The following is a 21,175-nucleotide window of genomic DNA, read 5'->3' as shown; positions in this document are numbered from 1 at the left end:
TCATCTAAGTACATCAGGAAGGGACCATTTGGTGTGCGAATGTGGGACCCTGTAGTCCCAGTGTGTGCATTGACTAATGGTAACATTATAGGGTGGGAGGCATCAAGCTAGCTGGGAAATCCTCCAGGACCATTTCCATTCAGAGTTGGCCAGTTTCCCCACCACACAGAATAGGCTGCCTTTAGTATGTTCATTCTTTAACAGGCAAGGCTTTAAATAATTTTCAGGGAATTGGACTCTCATTACAAGCTGCCGTAGGAGTGCCTGATGTTGTTCTGGGAACTTCCAAAGAACCTCCTTCAAATACTGACATTACTGGAATTCCTGAAAACTTTTGCTAGACTGCTGGAGATTCCCTCGATGTCGCAATGTCTGTATGAGATACAACCTTACCACCAACTAATCGAGCAGAAAATGCCCAACATTTCACTTCAGTCATCCTTCACTGAGGCGAAAACAAGCAGTACTTAGCATGTCCTCACCATAAGGCACACGGTTTGCCTGCTGCTCGCCGCGGTGTTGGTGATCACATGGTGGCTCAGTGACAGATGACAGCCAGACATCTGTGAATAATCAGAGAAGTTTTTAAATCATGTTCTGAGCCAGTGTGCCTCTGACAGGCCTGTGCATGACAACAGTGTAATGTTTCATTCTCCAGAATTAGCAGACAAGTCTCCTCAGAAGACTGCCACTCTGGCACAGCCATTACAAGAATCACAGAGCACGTGCCATTTAAGAGATTCTGGTGTCTGTGGGTCTGTTCGGGTCACATACTGTGTTCAGTGCTCCTGCTGTGGCCTCCTGTGCATCGGTGAGACCCGATGTAGATTGGGGGACCACTTCGCTGAGCATCTACGCTCTGTCCGCCAGAACAGGCGGGATCTCCCAGTGAACACCTATTTTAATTCCACTTCCCATTCTCATTCCAGTATATCCACTCATGGCCTCCTCTACTGTTGTGATGAGGCCACTCTTAGGTTGGAGGAACAACACCTTAAATTCCGTTTGTGCAGCCTCCAACCTGATGGCATGAACGTCGATTTCTCAAACGTCCAGTAATGCCCCCATCTCCCCTTCACCATTCCTCATCCCCTTTTCCCTCCATCACCTTATCTCCTCGCCCACCCATCTCCTCCCTCTGGTGCTTCCCACCGCCCCCCCACAATCTTTTCTTTCTTCCATGGCCTTCTGTCTCTTTCACCAATCAACTTCCCAGCTCTATACTTCATCCCCCCGCCTCCCGATTTCACCTATCACCTAGTGTTTCTCTCTCTCCTCCCCCTCCCCCCACCTTTTAAATCTACTCCTCAGCTTTTTCTCTCCAGTCCTCCAGAAGGGTTTCGGCCTGAAACATCAACTGTACTCTTTTCCATAAATGCTGCCTGGCCTGCTGAGTTCCTCCAGCGTTTTGTGTGCGTTGCTCGGATTTCCAGCATCTGCAGATTCTCTCTTGTTTGCCACTTAGGAGATATTTTGGCTCTACAGAGGTTAAGTGGAAGTCTTATCTTCACAATGTCACACTATTTCTGTGTGATAAGGACCATTGCCCATGTTGAATGCTGTTGAATATGTATCTTGTAGACTCTGGCACATTGGCCTTCATTAATCAGAGCCTTGAGTACTGCAGCTGGATATGATGTTGATGTTGTATAAGAGGTCATTAAGGCCGTATTTGAAGTATTGTGTGCCGTTGTGGTCTGCTAACTACAAGGATAATATCAATAACTTGAAAGAACGCAGAGAAGAATTACCCGGATGTTGTCAGAACTTAAGGAATGTATTTTAGGGAAAGGATGAATAGGCTGGGACTTTACTCCCTGGAGCATAAGAGAATGAGGGAAGATCTTATTGAGGTAGAGTATATAAAATTATGAGAGGTATGGATAGGGTAAATGCATGCAGACTTCTCCCTGTGATAGGATAAGACTAGAACAAGGATGAAATGGGTATGGAGGGCTATGGTTTGGGTGTGGGGAAGTAAGACCAGACAGAATAGCGGGTCAGCATGGACTAGGATAGTCCAAAGTGCCTGTTTCTGTGCTGTAGTGCTCTATGACTCTACTTCTCTCAACATATTGCAAGACTGACCCAGCGGCCAACTACCCTGTCACCTCTTCCCTCTGGCCTCTCACTGTTGCTACTTGTCTCCGTTTTATTAAGTGCTGCCTGTTCTCCATCCCCAAAGAGCAGAATGGTGTAGCTGTTGCCTCATGGCTCGAGCAAGCTGAGTTCAATCCTGACTTCCCGTGTAATCACTGAGGAGTCCGTACATTCTTCCCGCAAGGCTTTCCTTTGGGTGCTCGGGTTTTCTCCTACTTTCTGAAGAGGTGCAGGCTGGCAGGTCAGCTGACCACAGCAAATTGCCCCTGGTGGTAGAATGCAGTTCTTGTGGGGAGAATGTGATGGTCCTGTTAAATGGGTGGTTGGTGGTTGACGTGGACTTGATGGGCTGAAGGGCCTCTTTGCATGCTTGAATGACTCTATGACCTTAAGCTAAATGCGTTTACATACTCCTACTTCAAGCCCAACAGCAGATTACACCATGCACCTAAACTATTTATTCCAGAGACTCTGAAAGTTGTCAGTTCCTCACATCATCTCAATCCAACCCTTCCCTTAAAAGACATAAGGTTTTAAAAGGCAGGTTTGCCACCTTCCACTCATGATTAACCTGTTTTTTCTACCCTTCTCAGTGCCCTGAACTAAAGGACACAACTAACCTTCTCCATATTGAACATAAGCTAGTATTGGCAAATGACTGGATGTATTTGGCCCCTTATCTTCAGGTTCAGTAGAGCCTGTCGTGCTGCATCTATTTTGTTGAGCGCGGGTGCCTCTCCTGTCAGGGCTTAAATTTATGACAAGCCAAAGCACGAAACATTAGTTCTGTTTCACGAAGAGTTTTAGCTTCCTTCATGCCCGAAAGGGCTGATTTTTGCAAAGTTGTAATGTCTGAATGACATTCCTCTAGCACTGGCTTAAATTAGATTGAAAAATGCATTGGTATCGCCAATAGCAATTTGGTTGTAAAATATTTTAAATGTGTAATTCAAGAGGAGGATTTGGCTGAATCCATCCACGTCTCCAACTCTGCCTCTCCCTCTCCCACCAGTTCAGAAGTGATGTCTGAGGTCAAGCAGTGAGTGTCGGCTGGCTATTGGAGCTGTGGAAGGCCTCACATCACATCAATCCTTTGTTGGTTGTGATCAGAGGAGGAAAACCTAGCAGACATCTTCCTCTTGTTGTTTGTTCTTGCCGTCTCCCTAAGCTGAGATCAGTCAGGAAAGTAGCCCAAAGGTAAACCTTGTGCATTGATCCTGTTGAGCTGAAGGAATCTTAAAACATGGAATTAAAACAACTGGGGAACCAACTGCTTTGATTGCTATACTATTGACAGGGAGCTGTTCATTGAAGTAATTCCAACAGTCTTTAGAAAGATGGTGAGTGGAGGTGACAGGAGACTGGCAGCTTCTGAAAGTAACTGCCAGACTGAAGCACGCAGCCTGTTTGATGGGCAATTGCGCATGGTGCTGATGTGAGGAGGACAGCTGCAATTAAGCTCGACAAGTGATTGGGGTTCAGAAGAACAGAAGGATGTGGTTGCTATGAGGCTGGGTCAGAGGAAGTGCATGTGGGAACTAACACCAGGGCCTCCTACATTTGAAAGATAACTGGACAATCAATCTGACTGCCAATGCTGGGGCTCAAGTGTTGATAAATGGTAATGGGATTAAAATAGATGGGTAGTTGATGGTCTGCAGGGCTGTATGGCCTGTTTCTCTAAGAGTCTGTGATTTTGCCCTGGAAGAGTAATATCAAAGCAGTTATCCTGTTCACCTTAGCTCCTTGCATTAACAACCCTGTGTTAGAGAACAGCCTAATCAGGGCTCTCGCTCCTCCATCCCTGTCCAGCACCATCAGCTTCCAAGTTGCAGGAAATTATCAGACGAGCAGGGTTTAGAACCACAAACACGAGGAAATCTGTAGATGCTGGAATTTCAAGCAACACGGTTTGGATGAGAGCCAATTTCGCTCGTTCTCCCTGATGGCCATCTCCATGGTGCTGAGGCTTTGGGCCTACTCTGGGCTGCTCCAGGGTTTGGATCTGAGAACTCAATTTTGGTTCAATTTTGAAATGCTGTTGTTCGCTTCAATTGTTTACATAATTCGTATTATTTTTCTTTCTCTTGCACATTGGGCGTTGGTCTTATATTTTTGTTTAATTGGGTTCTTTTTGGTTTCTTGCTTTGTGGGTACCTGTGAGCATGCAAATCTCAAGGCTATACAATGTATACGTTCCTTGATAATGAATTAATCTTGAATCTTGAGGCCCGCCACAACCAAATGTTTACCATTGGTAAACATTTGGTTGTGGCGGGCCTCAAGATTCTCTGACGGTGGTGTCTGAAAAGAGGATGCTGTCTAAGTTGCATGCCATCTTGGTCAATGTCTCCCATCCACTATATAATGTACTGGGTGGTCACAGGAGTACATTCAGCCAGAGACTCATTCCTCCGAGATGCAGTACAGAGGCGTCATAGGATGTCATTCCTGCCTTTTGCCATCAAACTTTACAACTCCTCCCTTGGAGGGTCAGACACCCTGTGCCGATAGGCTGGTCCTGGACTTATTTCATAATTAACTGGCATAATTTACATATTACTATTTAACTATTTATGGTTCTATGACTATTTATTATTTATGGTGCAACTGTAACAAAAACCAATTTCCCCCTGGGATCAATAAAGTATGACTATGACTATTGTGTTTGCAGAAACTTCATAGTCACTTGAGCAAATTAAAATGGGACCAACACTTACAACAAAATCATTGCATTAATGTAGAACCCTGAATGTGGTAAGTGCTCACATGCAGTTGCAAGAGAGTTTAATGATGAGGTTCCAGATTTCCAAATAACATTCATTCAGTCCACTGAGTCAGCTTGCAGAGCTGACGTTGGAGAGGGTTCAAAGGAGGTTCATGAAAATGATTCTGGGATTGAAACGCTTGTCATATGAGGAGCACTTGATGGCCCTTGGCCTCTACTCACTGGAATTCAGAAGAATGGGGGTGGAATCTCATTGACTGTTGAAAGGCCTCGATTGAGTGGATGTGGAGAGGATGTTTCCTATGGTGGGGAGTCTAGGACCAGAGGACACAGCCTCAGAATAGAGCGGTGTCTTATTAGAACAGAGATGAGGAGGAATTTCTTTAGCCAGAGAGGGGTGAATCTGTGGAATTCGTTGCCACAGGCGGCTGTGGAGGCCAAATCACTGGGTATACTTAAGGCAGAGGTTCATGATTAGTCAGGGCATGAATGGACATGGGCCGAAGGCAGGAGATTGGGGCTGAGAGGGAAAATGGATCAGCCATGATGAAATGCCAGAGCAGACTCGATGAGCCAAATGCCAAATGATCTATCCTTTCATTACATTTTCCCATAACCGGTTCTCCCCACATTCCCTGCAATCCTACTAACAACCTACAAAAGAGGCAACTTTACGGTGACCACTTAATCCATCAGCCCATAAGACAATGAGATGTGGGTGGAAACAGGAGTATCCGAAGGAACACCTTGTGTTCATAAGTTCCACACCAACAGGTTCGGACCCAAGTCACTGGAGCTGTGAAGCAACACTTCCAATAGCTGTGCCACTGAGTTACCCAGATAGCTAATCCAACATTCACTCAGAAACAGGAATTAAGGAAAGCGCTGAGCTGCAGAAGCAAGGCTGCCAGTCACAGAGATATGAAAAGGTCCAATTAAGTTGAGGCTGCTGGCAGTCAGCTGGAGGAACTCAGTAACTCAGGCAGCATTGATGGAGGGAAAATGGACAGTCAACAGTTTGAGAGCTTTGTTTCACCCAAAACATCAACAGTGCTTTCCCCTCCTTAGACACTGCCTGACCTGCCGAGTTCCTCCAGTATTTTGAGTATTGCTCCAGAGTCCAGTCTCAGCAGCTCTCTTGTGTCTCCAAATTTAGGTCAATGGTGGACGAGGAAGTGCAGAGATCTCAGAGGTTCTGAGACAAGGGGCAGTCATGGAGCCGGGGAGGGGTAAGAGGAATTTGAAAATGAAGGACAATACATTTAATATCAAACATTGCTAAACCAAGAGGCAATGTGAATCAGAAATGAGGAAAAGGACTGACATCCTTCTTCCTTGCTGTGGTGGATGCAGACTGGTGACTTGAACCTGTGACTGCTGGCACCGGTATCCCAGCCGAATCTATCGAGATGAGGTGGATGGGAATGTATAGCCTTCCTGCACGGGAGTAATGTCACTCGAGAGTTGAATAAAAGAGTTGCAATGGTCTGCTGGCTCTCTGTGTCTCGTTGCGGCTCCCACTCCATTCTACATGTGGCGTACTGATGGTGGCCACAGCCAAATGCGCTTCAAACTGGTGATTAGAATGGAAATCAACTCAACTCAGCCAAGGTTTTCCACTGCTGATTTGTGTGAGTCAAAGCCCTCACTTCCTTAAAATTTGATCTTGCCAAAGATTTGTTTGTATCATTTTCAATCATTGTACTTGAGGAATGTTTGTAATCAGGCACAATGCACAATTAATATAATGATAAAAAACAAAATACTGGAAAATCACAGTAGGCCAGGCAGCATCTCTGGAAATAATCAACATGTTAGATCTATAACCCTTTGTTGAACTGGGAATGAGAGAGATAACATTAGTGTTTGGTAGGAGGGAGAAGACGCAGGGTGGATGTTTGGAACAAAGAGAATAGCTATCACAACATGAGTCAGAATGGTTTAATGGCAGCAGTTACTATCACAATAAGTTTCCTAGTCTGTGTAATGTGTTGCTAATGGTAAGGTTGTGGCACCTGACCTAGACAAGTAGAGGGATTAAAAACAAAATGAGTCAACGTTACACAGAAACCGAAAATGGAAAATGTTGGAAACACAAAGCAGACATGCAGCATTGTTCCAGATAAGAAACCCCTCATTATTTATGAGAAAAAGGGAAATTAGCTAGTTTAGATAGCAGCAAAATGTGTAAAAATACCTCCTCTCAGAGGGTAATGGACCTCTGGAATCCCTTGTCCCTGAGGGTGATAGAGTCAGGTAATCGGATATATTTATGGTGAAAAAAGATCAAATATTTGAAAGATTGTGGAATTGAGGGCTGTGGGGAAGAGGAGTTGACATCAGCATAAACCAACCATAGTCGTGCTTGAACGGTGAGGGAGGACTACGGGACCTGGTGGTCTCCTTTTGTTTTTATTTCATTGTGTCCAGAGTTGATGGAACTTTCTGATAGAAAGGAAACTTGTGGCAGGTGGAATCAGGTTAAGGTACTATGGCTGTGTAATTTGTTGCTAATGTGGTTCTGGCACTAGGGACCTGCCCAGCTCGCCTGACTACACACAGTGAAGAAACAAACCAAGAGGACAGCAGGTGGAAATTGCCCTTACTTTGGTGGGAAGAGCATGTCTTCTAAAGTCTCCAGACTCAGTATCCAATTCTTTCACTGTCCTGCTGAGGTTTTCTACAACTTCTCCCATTGCTGCACCTGAAATTTTTTATTTGACTTTCAGAAGTAGTGATAGTGTTGTGTAAACAGAAATTGTATCACTCTTAGTGCGGGGAATGGGGAAGTGACTGTACTGACTCAAACTCAGTCCGCTGGGTGAGAAGGAAGGCGAAAACATTGTCACCGGCTTCACAGAGTGACGTGGTCCCATTACTGTGAGGCATAGTAACAATATGCTGTAATTTGTGTTCCTTACAGATGCACACGATCAGCAGGTGAGCCTTTTAGTTCATACACAGAATGTATGTTTACAGCCAATTACATTTAATTGTATAGTATGGAGCGAGCACTTCAACACATTGTGTCTGTGCTGAGTGTTATGCCTTTATACAAATTCCATTTGCCTGCATAAGCCTCCTTGCCCTACTCATTCAAGTACCTGTCAAGATTCCTCTTAAATCCATCACTATTCTTGCCTCTTCCTTCTCTGGCAGCTCACTCCAGGATCAAACTACTTTTTTTGTGTGTGAGATACTCAGATTCCCTTTAAACCTCCTTTCTCTTCTTAAAACTCTGCTCTACAATCTTAGATACCCCTACCATGGGAAACAAAAATTGACTATATACTCAACTCTCATAATTTTGCTTTTGGTGGCCACACTTGTACACCTGTTCATTAATGCAAATATCTATTCAGCCAATCATGTGGCAGCAACTCAATGCATGAAAGCATGCAGGCATGGTCAAGAGGTTCAGTTGTTGTTCAGACCAAACATCAGAATGGGGAAGAAAGGTGATCTAAGTGACTATGACTGTTGGTGCCAGACGAGGTGGTTTGAGTATCTTAGAAATTGCCATTCTCCTGGGATTTTCATGCACAACAGTCTCTAGAGTTTACAGAGAATGGTACAATAAATGGAATAAAAATATTGAGTGAGCAGCAGTTCTTTTAACAAAAACGCCTTGCTGATGTGAGAGGTCAGAGGAGAAAGGCCAGACAAATTCAAGTTGAGAGGAAGGCGACAGTAACTCAAGTAACCACATTACAACAGTGGTGTGTCGAAGAGCATCTCTGAATGTACAACCTGTGGAACATTAAAGTAGATGGGCTATAGCAGGAGAAAATAATGAATGTACACTCAATGGCCTCTTTATTAGGTACAAGAGGTACCTCATTCAGTGGCCACTGAGTGTCTACACTGCATTCCTACTATGTCATTGCTCAGCATGCTTTGCTTCTATTCAGTCTGTCCCGAGGATAACTCAAGCTCTCCAAACACCTTTTCTTCACTTCCCCAATATGGAGGGTGAGCATTATGAAGAATGATGGTGAAACTGTTCATTTAATTACTATTTATTGAGGTACAGCATGAGTAGGCCTTTCTGGCCCTTCAAGCCCCGACGCCTAGCAATCCCCTGATAATTTACATGGTCATGAGGAGAACGTACAACCTCCTTACAGGCAGGAGTGGGAATTGAACCCTGGTCGCCTGTACTGTAAAGCACTGTGCTAACCACTATGCTACTGTGCTGACCCAATGTCTCTGCTTTACAATGTTCAATGCATGCTTCTAACAGGAATAAGTTCTGAAAAAGGCGAAGCATTCAATGCCATGGAAAATAGAAAAATGATTTCAACCTCAGAGTGTCAGAATTTTTGGACGGCTACAAATTTGGAACCAGGAATCAGAAGTCAGGTGAAACGATCAGTGAGTATGTTCCCTCGTTGAAAGATGTATCTGAGCACTTAGCTTAGGTGCATTCTTCGAAGGTGTTCTGCATGACAGATTTGACAAGTGAATTCAGTCAATGCTGGTAAACAGAATCTCACACTTGAGCCAACAACAAAAATGAGAACAGATCAGAAGAATATTTAAAAGGTTAGCCCAGTACAAGATGCAAGATTTATGGTCATACAGTAAAGGTTAGATTTCCAAAGTAGATTGCAAAGCCTGTGACGGAGATGAGTGTGTACTGTTTTAACAGAAAGCACTCTGTGTAAGAACTGCCAGATGAAAGGGGTGGTTAGTTGCTGCGAGAAATTTACAGTCTGCTGCATCACTTTTTACTCTGAGATTCTCTGACTCGAGAGTCAGCAGCAAACTCTCCCTACCATCAACAGAAAGAGAGAGCGAGAGAGAGAGAGAGCACTCTCTCCACTAGAGAGAATTCTGCAGTATCCTGATCAAACACAAGAGAATCTTCAGATTCTCGAGATCCCAAGCAACACGCACAAAATACTGAAATCAGCAGGTCAGGCACCATCTTTGGAAAGGAATGAACAACCCTAATGAAGGGTCTCAGCCCAAAACAGATGATTTATTCCTTTCCATAGATCCTGCCTGACCTGCTGAATTCCTCCAGTATTTTGTATGTGTTCCTCCAGTATCCTGTATAAGATATATCACCTTTGTATCCTTTCTAAAGCCTCCATATTTTTCCCAGAATGTTATATGGGAGGCCAGTTTTGAGAGTCGGCACAACATTGTGGGCCGAAGGGCCTGTAATGTGCTGTACTATTCTATGTTCTATGTATAACAATCCAACCAAAAATGAGCACAATACTCTCAAGTGTGATCTAACCAGAGTTCTATATAGCAGCAACATTGCCGCATGGCTCTTCAACTCAATTACTTGACTACAGAAGTCAGAACACCATACCTTCCTTCTTTCCTTGCGCCCTTATCTCCTGGTGGAGTCGTCGGGTCGCCGTCATGACGAGCTTTACACCAGTCTGTTCCATCTGTCGCGGTTGTGTGCCAGAGCCTGGGTCACCACAAGTGTTTTCCCTGTCCATTCTTTAATGTTGTCCATCCATCTTTTCCTCTGTCTACCTTTCCTTTCCCCCTCCACAGTTCCTTGTAGAACGGTCTTTGCAAGGCCACTGGATCTTGTTACGTGGCCGTACCATCTCAGCTTTCTTCAGCGTTGTGAGAAGGTCTCCATGGGGGCCAATGTGGTGGATGGTCTTGCGGACCTGCTCATTTGTGACGTGGTCCAAGTATGAAATGCCCAAGGTGTTGCGATAGCATCTCATTTCCTTTTTTTTGCATGTGCCTGTGTGCGTGCAAGTCTCTGCAGGCGCGTGCGTGTCCGTGCGTGCATCCGTGATGATGTCTTTTTCATGGCTTTTACAAGGTACGGAGCGAGAGAGAGACTATGTGGCGTGCCACTCCTTACACAGACATTTTTTGCAGTATCTTTCCCTTTATTTTACGAGGTCGACTTGCGATCTCGACACTCAACCCGGCACGGATGGAAAGCGTACTCGGGAGCGGACCCGACTGGTTTCAAACCCAGGAACCTCTGCTCCCGATGTCGTTGCATCACCAGCTGGCCCAGCATCTCTTTTCCAATGCCTGTATCTTCCTCTGTAGCTCTGCTGTGGGGGTAAATGCCTTACATGCGTACAGGAAGATGAAGAATACCACTGCGCACCATACATCTTCTTAATAAATCCCAGCAATCTGCACGATAACTTTGAGTGATCTGTTGACAAGGACGACAAGACTCCTCTGTTCCTCCACACAGCTGAAAATCCTGCCTCTAACCTTGTACTCCACCTTCAAGCTCAAACTTCTGAAGTACATATATCACTTGACAATTTTCCAGATTGAACTCTTTCTGTCACTTCTCTGCCTAATTCTGCATCCTGCCTATGTCCCTTATCACCTATAGCTACCTTCCACACCAATTTGCAGTTTTTTGCATCTTAGTACCCAAACAAGAAAACTTCAAAAGAATATAGCATGCATTTACTCAGGTAGTAGAATCTTGGGCCAAAAGTAGTTGCAGTATTCAAAGGAACACAACATGTATTCACTCAGATTGAAGATTGGGCCAAGAGTGAATGCAACTAGTCAAAGAAAAACAGTAAGACAATAGAGCTTGAAAACATTATAACTTGGGTAATTCTAAGGCGTGGTACAACGTTGTGCTAAAATCTCTGCCAGATCTTGCAAGGACCATTTGTTACTAATGTAAAAACAAAGACAGAAATGGTGACAAAGAATTGCCGGCATCATATGATGTTATATAAAAATGAGGGTCTTTTGGACATTTTATCTGGTACTTCAAACTATTCCTAGGGAGTTATGATCAATCATAAAGTGAGGAATCAGTGCTGGGTCCATTGTTATTTGTCATCTATTTCAATGATCTGGTTGATAATGTGGTAAATTGGATCAGCAAGTTTGCTGATGATATAAAGATTGGAGGTGTAGTAGACAGTGAGGAAGGTTTTCAGGGCCTGCAGAGGGATCTGGACCAGCTGGAAAAATGGGCTGAAAAATGGCAGATGGAGTTTAATACTGACAAGTGTGAGGTATTGCACGTTGGAAGGACAAACCAAGGTAGAACATACAGGGTTAATGGTAAGGCACTGAGGAGTGCAGTGGAACAGAGGGATCTGGGAATACAGATACAAAATTCCCTAAAAGTGTCGTCACAGGTAGATAGGGTCGTAAAGAGAGCTTTTGGTACATTGGCCTTTATTAATCAAAGTATTGAGTATAAGGGCTGAAATGTTATGATGAGGTTGTATAAGGCATTGGTGAGGCTGAATCTGGAGTATTGTGTTCAGTTTTGGTCACCAAATTACAGGAAGGATATAAATAAGGTTGAAAGAGTGCAGAGAAGGTTTACAAGGATGTTGCCGGGACTTGAGAAACTCAGTTACAGAGAAAGGTTGAATAGGTTAGGACTTTATTCCCTGGAGCGTAGAAGAGTGAGGGGAGATTTGATAGAGGTATATAAAATTATGATGGGTATAGATAGAGTGAATGCAAGCAGGCCTTTTCCACTGAGGCAAGGGGAGAAAAAAAACCAGAGGACATGGGTTAAGGGTGAGGGGGGAAAAGTTTAAAGGGAACATTGGGGGGGCTTCTTCACACAGAGAGTGGTGGGAGTATGGAATGAGCTGCCAGACGAGGTGGTAAATGCGGGTTCTTTTTTAACATTTAAGAATAAATTGGACAGATACATGGATGGGAGGTGTATGGAGGGATATGGTCCGTGTGCAGGTCAGTGGGACTAGGCAGAAAATGGTTCGGCACAGCCAAGAAGGGCCAAAGGGCCTGTTTCTGTGCTGTAGTTTCTATGGTTCTGTGGTTCTATGGAAGGGTGGAAAAAAAGCATATGCTTCATGCACTTCGACTAAGAGTAAACAAAGTCATGCTTGGATTCAGAAAAGTGGCTTGGGAATTGTTTTTGGATTGAAAATAATTCATTGGTTCCTATTGATTCCTATTATATGTTATTGTGGTCACAGATCACATGCCTTTGTTTGGAATTCCTGGTGCAAAGTCAATAACAGTTGCCGTAACTACTGATATGAGTTGCTGATTAAAGAAAGTAATGTTAAATGGGGACACATATTCGTCATACAAAATATACTGCAAAGACTGCTTTTACAACAGCCTCATTCTAATTATTCCAGGTTTATGGTTGTGAAGGCAGTGGGTAGTTTTGTGTGTTGACTGGGATTAGATGAAAGTCTTGAAAAGCTTCTAGGCAAATGTACCACTTGCCAAGTATTTAGAGCGTGGCTGGAAAAACTAACAACGCCTTTCCCAAGAGCAAAAGTTGAGGGAAATTGATAATTTCTTAGTATTCATAGATAATCACTTGAAACAATTCAAGTTAAAAAGTATTGGATCAATTTCTACAACAGAATGTACTACCTTACATCATGGCTTACTAGAAAAGTTAGCCTCAAATAATGATCCCCTGTTTTCTTCATTTCTAACTGAGTGCTTCATGAAACAAAATGCTTTTGCATTCACTTTCATTGTGTCAGTGTCAAATAACACAGCTCCAAGATCAATGAGTATTTTTATTGAAGTTTTACCAAGGAGCTCCAGTTTAAGAATGAGATATTGATTAGCAAGTTGATTTTTGTTAAATTGTAAAATAATACCAAAGAAATCCAAAGATTTGTAGTGTTCAAAGACATTTCTTACATTTCTCATAATTTGGTACCAAGGCTTTATTTCTAGACTGAGAACTTACAGGGCTGATTCTGGAAAGCCTTTCAGTATCTGCTGTCTGTGCCATTTTTGAGGACGCACTCCTACCACCCTTACGACCATGGAGGAAATGCGTGTGAATCATATGAAATGTGTGTGAATTGTGCAAACCCCTGGGAGATGTTTGGGAACACACAAGCACCCACACTTAACATCATGGGGGAGAAGTGAGAGAATGAATCCTAACAGAGCATTATTGATTCTTAACTTCATTTTGAACATTTCCGTGAGATGATTCTCAGAAAGCCCCAGTATTCCTGCTAGTTCTTGTTTCTGCCTGCCTCTGAGCTACTCCTGCTGTGCTGCAAATGCATGGAAGTTTATAAATATGATTGAGTTTAGTTCAACTAAAGGGAGAGAGGCTGTTGAGACGAAAATTAAATTATGACTCATGTCATGGGAGAAGCAATTAAAGCAACATGGTGGAGTGTAAGTGTAAACACAACCTATCAAATCTGACGTTCGGTAATGCAATGTTGGAATGATAGTGAAACTATGAAGTATAAAGCAATATCCTGCAGATACAGAAGATAAAATCAGAAGAATACTTGTAAACAACTTAATTCCAGCATGAGATATACAAGGAAATATCAAAGAGTAATGTGATTATAAAAGTATTTCGGAAACTGAATCGGTAAGAACTGTCAAAGAAAGAACACGAGATGCTACTGATCTGCGTCAAAAGTTTTAGCCTCTTCTTCCAGTCATGAGCTGCACACCAACTCTAATGATAAATATTACTTCGTGAAGATCAAAGAGACTCAGGAAATAGACTGTATTTAATGTGAGTAAATTAGTTGCTCTTTTCAAAAATGGGGATGTAAGTGTGTGAGAGATGCACACATGGCAAAAGGAGCTGGAGAGTGGCATAAGTTGGTTGCAAATGCTCCAGCATGTGCAACATTTGCACACCTCTGTAACAAAGCCAACAGGGTTGAAGATTTCATCCCAGAGGCTCGGAGTCTGCCCTAAACCAGGTACCAGTTTACAGCCGCTATGCAGGGATACGATTTTGGAGAAGTTTCTCTACTCTGCCATCTGTTTACCCAGCACAAAGGTGTCTGAAGAGCTCTTCATAGGAATGAGATTCAAATTCATTACATTAGGGCTGTTACAGACCGATTGACTGACTCCTGTAAGTCTGAGTACCACAGCTGACACACATTGATTTCCCTTTCAGAATAGTAGTTTAAGGTCATTCTTCAATGTCTTCCCTGACAGAGAGAGCGGGATGTATTTCATTTAAAAACAGGAAGGAGGATCAGACAGAGACTGAGAATGACACGGGGAACAGGCATGAGGATGAGATGGACGTGAAGAACAGGTAGAAGAATGTGATGGACATGGAGAACATGCTCAAGAATGTGGTCAAAATGGGGAACAGGCAGGACAAATAGGTAGACCTGGGGATCAGTCAGAAGCATGTGATTGACGTGGAGAACAGGCAGAATTGGATGAGTATGTGGAACAAGCAGGAGAATAGGATGGACAGGGAGAACAGGCAAGAGAACTGGATGAGCACAGTTAACAAGCAACTTCCAGTTAAGATGGAGCTCTCGAATGCGGACGACAGCTCTCTGGTAGTTAAAAACCTAAGAAATCCAACTAAAAACATCATTAAAAATAATGTCAGAGGTAATTTGTGTTAAATCTTCGCCGCAAACAGTGAAGGAGTGAGTGATGGCGAGTTGAGTTTGGGGGATGAGCTAAGTTGGTGTGTTTCAGAATCGTTGCAGATGGAGTTCCGATGTCCGTACAACTGACCCAAGAGCAAGGTAGGATCGCTTGGAGAAGTAGGGGCCTGGGCAGAGACAATTCGATTTCGATGCCTGTACAACTGGTCTGGATGTGACGCTGGATCACTCTGGGCACTGAAAGGAGAAGTTGAGGCCTGGGCAGAGAAGTTCCAATGCTCATTCAAGTGGCCTGGGTGCGAGGTTGGATCATTCTAGGCGCCAAATTGATTTGAAGAGCATGAGAGCGGCTTCGGGATGGGCGGTGAAATCTGGGCCCGGAGCAAGTCGCTGGACGGCATGGTCTGCAGTGCCTGGGTCTTAGTGTGAGGTACGATTCGCTGTTCAGACAATTTAAACCAATTTCACTCACTCTCCACAATGTTCGCTGCTCTCTCCAGGGCGCCTGGGCCTTTCACCTTTCCTTTGTTTGGTCATTTTAAACACTGGCCCGGACAGACTGAAAAGACAGGGTGCTGGGATCCAGGGCAAGAGCTGATTTTGTGTGTTCTGCACAATGATCACTCTTCTCCCCATGGCACTGAGGCTATGAGAACTACCCTGGCTACAGTGCTCCGTACTCGCTAATATGATGAACTGATAGCTGAGGCTTTGGGCCTTCTCTGGGCTGCTCTGGGCTCAATTTTGGTTCAGAATGTTGTTGTTCACTTCAATTTTTTGCATGATTTGTTTTTTTTTTCTTATGCACATTTGGTGTTGGTCTTTTACTTTTATTTTTTTCTTTAATTAGGTACTTTCAGGTTTCTTGCCTTGTGGCTCCCTGTAAGCAAGCAAATCTTGAGGTTCTATAATTTATACATTCTTTGATAACAAATATACTTGAACCTTGAATCGTGTCAAGCAAGAGAAAGGAGTGGTCTTGGTGAATAAACACAAGAGTGGGATGAATGTGGGAAACAGGCAGATTTGGATGAGTGTGTGGAATAAGCAAGAGAATGGGATGGACAGGGAGAACAGGCAGGACAATCTGATGAGCTCAAGGAACAAACAGGAGAATGAGATGGACATAAGGAACAGGGAAGAGAATGGGTTGGACGTGGAGATGGGCAGGAGAATGGGATAGATGAGCAGAACATGCAGGGAAATGTGACAGACATGGGAAAAAGGCAGGAGAAAGGGATGGGCATGGGGAACATGCAGGAGATGGCATATATCTGGGGAATTGGGTAGGCATGGGGGACATGCAAGAGAATGGGTTCGACCTATGGAACAGGTAAGGGAATGGGATATATAAGGAGAACATTGGGGAATGGGATATACATGGGGAACAGGGAGAGGAATGGGATATACATGGAGAACAGGCAGGGGAATGGGATATACATGGGGAACATAGGGAATGGGATATACATGGGGAACATAGGGAATGGGATATACATGGGGAACGTAGGGGAATGGGATATACATGGGGAATGTGGGGGAATGGGATATACATGGAGAACATTGGGGGATAGGATATACATGGGGAACATAGGGGAATGGGATATACATGGGGAACGTAGGGGAATGGGATATACATGGGGAACATAGGGGAATGGGATATACATGGGGAACGTAGGGGAATGGGATATACATGGGGAACATTGGGGAATGGGATATACGTGGAGAACAGGCAGGGGAATGGGATATACGTGGAGAACAAGCAGGGGACTGGGATATACATGGAGAACAGGCAGGGGAATGGGATATACATGGAGAACAGGCAGGGGACTGGGATATACGTGGAGAACAGGCAGGGGACTGGGATATACGTGGAGAACAAGCAGGGGACTGGGATATACATAGGGAACAGACAGGGGAATGGGATGGATTTAGAAGATCAGCTATGATCTTGAATACAAGTGTTTGTGTGGGCTTGCCCAAAGTGTGTTTCTGATTGTTTGCTTGCATACAGGAGAAATGCTGCAGCTATTGACCAGGACATATTGTCCCCCTGATTGACACTAAGCTAAATGGGTCAAGGTGACCCTCTGTAGAATCAGTGGCCTCTGTTCACATTAGTGCTGCAATTGACCCGACAGCTTTCTATCAAATTAGAGAAAAACTCAAAGGATTCCTTTTTGTATTTGAAAATGGGGTTTGCCTTGCTTGAATGTAACTATTAAAACTAAAAACGTTGGAGACATGCAGCACGTTGTCCAGCTGCCATGGGAATTGTTACCTTTTTAGTGAGTGTTATGATTACATTTAAGGCAACTTGGCGATGAAGCAAGACAGGGTGACGCTCCAGAGGAGGATGAATACCGTCACAGACCTGTTGTGCTGAATGGCATGTTTCTGCATGTAAATGGCCTTTAAACCCAAGGGAAGTGTCTCCGTCAGTCAGAACATGTTGGATGGTGGTGATAGGAACTGGTTTCCAGGGACAATTACAATCCAGGTTAAGTCTGGAGCAGGTGGTCCCAAGGCTTTGCAACAATATGATCGCAAACCCAAATCAATCTGGGATCCAAGTAGTTTTGTACGACGCCACTATTTACATATTATGGTAAACATTCATTTCTATGGGCCCTGTCACTACCTCAGGGTGTCCCATAGTAAATGAACGGTAGTCGCTGATCTTCATAACATGGGAATAAAATGGCAACTCATTTGTGCTCAGCAGGAGAACGTTGTGCATGTGAATACCGCAGTTTTAATATCCCCCAACTCTTTCTTCGTCCCATAGCTGGCTTGAAATCAATGTTTAAATTTCTGGTGGTTTTTGCTCTTATCCTCAGTTTTAAGGGCCCCACGCACTTCAAAGTAAGCATTCGCACATCACGTCCATTTGAAAACAACAGTTAAAGGTTAAATATTGGTGACGTGACTGGGAAAATTCCCATCATTTTTCTTTGATGTGGTGCCGGCAATATTTTCTGCTATGATGACTGCCAAGCAAGGCCTTGGCCTAGTGGGCCAGACTACAAAACCTGCGCCAAACTTCTGACACATAGATTAACTATAGACATAACTTTTTGAAAAATAGTTGCTGATAACAACTGGTGATTGTTTAATTGATTTTCAATAGTCTTTTAGTGTCTTCCTGACATTCAGAAGTATTAGAATCTATTAAAATTCAATGAAATAATAAAAAATAGTAAAATAAGGTAAACAATGAAAGATGTTAAACGAGCTCAATAAATTAAATTGATGTAAATGACCTGATATTTACACTTCATACTTGAAGCCACTCTTCGCCATTCCAGTGAATGGGTTTCTCTGCTGTGTGGGTTTGAACTGAATGTGGAGAAAATGCATGAAATTTAGATAGATAGATATCTTATTGATCCCAAAGGAAATTACAGTGTCACAGTAGCATTACAAGTGTACTGATATAACTATTAGAAGGGAAGTAGAAAGAATAAAAAAATAAGTTACCACAAACAGTCTAACAGGAGGGAGGTCATCACTTCCCCAGCTATATATAGGTTGACTCATTATAGAGCCTAATCGCTGAGGGTAAGAATGACCTCATGTAGGCTTCTTTGGAACAGCGCAGTTGCCTTAGTCTATTACTAAAAAGTGCTCCTCTGCTCAGCCAAGGTGGTATGTAGAAGGTGAGGAACATTGTCCAGAATTGCCAGGATGTTCCATAGCAACACACACAAAATGCTGGAGGAACTCAGCAGACCAGGCAGCATCAATGGAAAAGAGTACAGTTGGCATTCCGGGCCCAGATCCTTCAGCAGGACTGGAGAAAAAAGATGAGGAGTAGAGTTAAAAGGTGGAGGGAGGGAAGGGAGAAACACAAGGTGATAGGTGAAACTGGGATGGGGAAGGGTGAAGAAAAGAGGTGGGAAGTTGATTGGTGAAAGAGATACAGGGCTGGAGAAGGGGAAATCTAATAGGAGAGGACAGAAGGCCATGGAAGAAAGAAAAGGAAGGAGGAGCACCAGAGGGAGGCGATGGGCAGGCAAGGGAATAAGGTGAGAGAGGGAAAAGGGGATGGGGAATGGTGAAGGGGGGGGGTGCAATACTGGAAGTTCGAGAAATCAACGTTTACACCATCAGGTTGGAGGCTACCCAGATGGAACATAAGGTGTTGTTCCTCCAACCTGAGTATGGCCTTGTCACAACAGTAGAGGAGGCCATAGATAGACATCTTGGAATGAGGATGGGAAGTAGAATTACAATGGGTGGCCACTGGGAGATCCTGCTTTGTTTGGCGGACAGATCATAGGTGCTCGGCAAAGTGGTCTCCCAATCTTTGTCATGTCTCACTGATATGCAGGAGGCCACATCGGGAGCACTGGACATAGTATTTGACCCCAACAGACTCACAGGTGAATTGTCGCCTCACCTGGAAGGACTGTTTGGGGCCCTGAATGGTAGTGAGGGTGGAGGTGCATGGGCAGGTGTAGCCTTTGTTCTACCACAGCCTCCATTGTGTCCAGTTTGACTCCTATAACAGAGCCAGTCTTTCTAATCAGTTTATTGAGCTTGTTGGCATCAACCATGTTGATGCCATTGTCCCAGCACACCACCGCATAGAAGATTGTACTGGTGACAACAGACGGGTAGAACATGTGAAGGAGAGGCCTGCATACTCCAAAGGGCCTCAGTCTCCTCAAGAAGTAGAGGCAACGCTGGCCCTTCTTGTACACAGCTTCTGTGTTGGTACTTCACTCAAGTCTGTCAACCAGGTGCAGCCCCCGGGTACTTGTAGGTCCTGCCTCTGGACTATGTGTGGAGGCCAATAACAGAACAGTGTATTGCTCAAACAGTAAACTGCATGACAGTCCTAATTTTCCTGCTGGAAGAATGGAGTAATGGAATTCTGCGGGAGCACTGCAATTATTTTCCAGTGTGTCATTCATAAGGCATTACCACGGTAATGGCAACCCGGCATTTGTCTTCAATCTCCTGGGCGGGATCCCTTGACTCAGAAGCAAGGACTATCAGATGAGCTAATTTAGTAAGAATGTCACACCCTGTCTGTGATACACGCACCTCAGCCGACCAAAAGTGTGACATTAAAAATGTTGAAGAAAATTGTGAATATCCTGCCCCCAGTGTTGACATCTCACAATAACTCCCTGACTCTCCCCTGTTCCATAACTGGCTTGGCATCATTTCTACTCTCTGGCTTATTTCTCTTGATCTTGTTTCTGTGCATTCAGTCACCTTGCCTTCCCCCAGACACCAGTCATGAGGTTGATGGGTGCTCAGACTCCACTGGAATGTATCATGTCATTAGTGACAATATGATAATGGAGCTAATCTGAAGAATAGCAATGTGGCCTTGAGCTGTTTGTTAGTCTAATGTGAGAAGTCTGTTCATGCTCACCAGCTGTTGACAACAACATCCCAGGAGGGGGGCTGACAGAAACGGTTTGTTGCTGCTCCCTACACCTTCAGGCTGAGTTTCACAGTGGAGATACTGCAGTATTCAGATGAGAGCACAGTTGGAATAACTGAGCCACAATATGCACCGAGGTAAAATTCTGCCCTCCACGGCTCTGTGAAAACTTTGTTTTCATTTGATGAGAAAGCAAAAGAAACCACGAGGTTTTGCTCTGCATCTCTTGCCCAATGTTAGGGAAAAGGTAAGATTCTGAAGTGCACCGTCCATAACGTCCCTGTGCTAGTAACGGCAAGGACTTCCTCCCAATCACGCAGTGTAAAGATTTTCCTTCGAGAAAAGAGAGGAGACAGAAAGAAGAAAATAGCTGACCTCTATTCAGCTTGTTGTATTCTTGTTTCTTTTCACTGCCGAATTAATTCTCCCATTCTGAGAAGATCCTTGTCTGAACAAAGTTCCCAGTGACATCCCATTGATTATGTTGCTTGGGGCAGGTTGGAGATTAAAGTTTCAAATGGCTGACCCACACTGCCAGCTTTGGGCAGCAAGTCAGAAAGCAGTCCATTAAAGTTAACATCTTCATCCTGTTCTTTATAACCGCCTCTGGGATCCTACTAGCAG

At 44.0% G+C, this 21,175-nt stretch overlaps 1 protein-coding gene across 2 annotated transcripts in view; it reads left to right on the top strand.

The window, feature by feature from the left end:
• Positions 1-21,175, top strand: part of LOC134337820 (kazrin-like) — a 719,044-nt gene that overhangs the window by 157,937 nt on the left and 539,932 nt on the right. The gene's annotated exons all lie outside the window — the stretch shown is intronic.

Source organism: Mobula hypostoma, chromosome 25 (assembly GCF_963921235.1).
Source record: "Mobula hypostoma chromosome 25, sMobHyp1.1, whole genome shotgun sequence".
NCBI classification, from domain to species: Eukaryota; Metazoa; Chordata; class Chondrichthyes; order Myliobatiformes; family Myliobatidae; genus Mobula; species Mobula hypostoma.
This window is presented reverse-complemented; position numbering and strand designations above follow the sequence as displayed.